At 35.5% G+C, this 2,484-nt stretch overlaps 1 pseudogene; it reads left to right on the forward strand.

Annotated features, from left to right (window-relative positions):
- Window positions 1-738: 738 nt before the first annotated feature.
- LOC145121926 (uncharacterized) lies at window positions 739-2,265 on the forward strand (annotated as a pseudogene).
- Window positions 2,266-2,484: the final 219 nt, after the last annotated feature.

Consider the following 2,484-nt stretch of genomic DNA (forward strand, 5'->3'; position numbering starts at 1 on the left):
CATATTTTATGGACTGAACACCTTTAAGCCCAAGAAATATACTAAAGCCCACATAGATGGATCTTGTTTCTTTTGTAAAGAAACTGGACACTGGAAGAGGATTTACACCTCTTATTTGGAAAGAATGTCTGGAAGAGACTAGTACTTCTTGTAACTACTAGATAGAACTCATACTTTTCATGTAACACGTAGGTACTTGGTATCCCTACAAGAAAAAGACCCTTTTACGATGCGCAAACCACGACACTCATTGATTTACGTTACGCAAAAGAGAGTGACATTAAAAAAGTGTCGTCTCTTTAAAAAATTTAAGGATTTAGGTCACACATTATTGCGTGCCCTTAAATTAGTGTCTAATGTAAAAAAATAAAAACATGGAGGGTACTTTATCTAAAATGTGCGTCCTCTGTGAATGTCGCTTTATGATTTTTACTCAAAACGCGCGTTCTTAAAATTCTAAAATTTTCCAATACCCTGCTTCAAATCCCCCTTCATTCTCTTCTTCCCTTCTCTCTGCAAACCCAAATCACGATACCATCTCTGCTATACTAATTTATATAATCGTTTTATAATTTTTTTCTTAAAAACGCGCGTCAATTCTTGAAGATCACAAAATGGCAACCAAAAACTAGGGCTTTTATTTCCCCCTTACATATAATCGAGATTTTCAGAGTTTCAAAAACACTTTCTGTAATATGTGTTCTAATCATAATTGTTGATCAAAATCGTTGGGTATCAATGGAGAAATTTGGGGTTTTCAATGAAGACTGGAAGTGGCTGCTATTGGAGAGCCTTTGTTGCTCTGTTGCAGCGAACAAGACAACTTCTGGTTTTAGTGGATTTAAAAGACGAAATTGGCCGAATGTTTGTTATGCGTTTAGAAGACTGGGTAACCTATTGTGTTTCTCGATGATTCAGTGGAAGGATTGTCTTCTTCACGGATGTAAATCGGTTTTCGATTTGGGCACAGCGGCTCTGTTCATCATTATATGGAGTTGTTTTCTTAGTTTGACATCAATGTCGTGCCTCTTATATATTCTTCTGAGTATGGTAAGATTACCAACTTTCCCCTACAAAACTTCAAATTCTTCGTTCATTTCCCTGAAAGTCGCTAATCGTTTTCCTTTTTTCCAGGTAACTGTTGTTTGTGTTGTTCGTTATCTAGGTTACACTCCTGGTCTATTAATGGTGGGACTTATCACCATTTTAATCTTAAGGATGTATGCTAACTTTTGGATCGCTGGCTCTATGTTAAATTTTGAAGGTTTCTTGTTTTCACTAAGTTGGGTGGTCTGGAGTTTTGGTATCGATTAATCTTGCTTTCCTATAATGTGATGCATTGACATTTATGCTCCAATGGTGTGATGATTTGAGTGAAAAGAGTGAAATGACACAGTTTGAAGAACCAAAAGTTCCAGAGTCGTTTCTTGAAGATGACATTACAGAGATCAAGTTCTGTGTTAATGGTGAGGAAGATGAACATGAACAGGTCAACTTGTGTAAATCTTAAAGCAATAAGCCAACTTTTATGAACAAAGAGAAGAAAGAGTCAAAGTCAACCATCTCCATTCCCATGGTCAAAACCCATGAAAATGAAGTCAATGAAATGGAAAGAATTATAAGCTGTGTGGATCACTATGAAACACTAGGGTTGACTCGATATGATAAGAATGATGCTATCTTGTTGAAGAAAGAATACAAGAAAAAGGTAATGCAATATTCAATATAATTTTTGGTTCTTTTTTTGGTCAATTGACTTTCGTTTTGATCCCTTATAGGCCATGCTAGTGCACCCTGATAAAAACATGGGAAACCCATTGGCAAGTGAATCATTTAAGAAAGTTCAATTTGCATATGAGGCAAGTATATCAGTATATCTTATAATTTTATATATATAAAGATCTTGAACTCATAATCACACCAATTTTCAGATTCTTTCTGATTCTATAAAGAAAAGGGACTATGATGATCACTTGAGAAACCAAGATTCAAAAACTTTGTTTCACAAATCTGCTAGTTCATCTCGTCAAGCGACTAGTGATTACTTTTCTGATGAATCAAGACGTATACATTGCACAAAATGTGACCTAATGCATATATGGGTATGTACAAATCGGTCAAAGTCGGTGCCAGGTGGGTCGTTAAAATGATAATAAAGATTCAACCTTTTTGTTTATTTTCATATTTATATAAACTAATGAGGCTTGTATGTTTCAGGATTGTAGTCAATATCATCAAGCCAAGGATGGAGATGGATGGGTTTAGGGGTGAGCAACGGATAACTTTGCATCCTATCTCACATCTTATTTGTGATCATGGATATGCTTGTTATAAATCGTCGGGTCTCTATTTATAAGATAATTGTTAAAGAATTTCATGATATTTGACTTAAAATAGTTTAAAAGTTTTTAGCAACTGGGTACCCGTAACCGGAACCGGTTCTGGCGGTTCCGGGAGCGGTTCAAAAATTTTAGATATGCATAC

The sequence above is a fragment of the Lactuca virosa genome, chromosome 6 (assembly GCF_052849685.1).
Source record: "Lactuca virosa cultivar CGN04683 chromosome 6, Lactuca_virosa_CGN04683_v6, whole genome shotgun sequence".
In the NCBI taxonomy this organism is placed as follows: domain Eukaryota; kingdom Viridiplantae; phylum Streptophyta; class Magnoliopsida; order Asterales; family Asteraceae; genus Lactuca; species Lactuca virosa.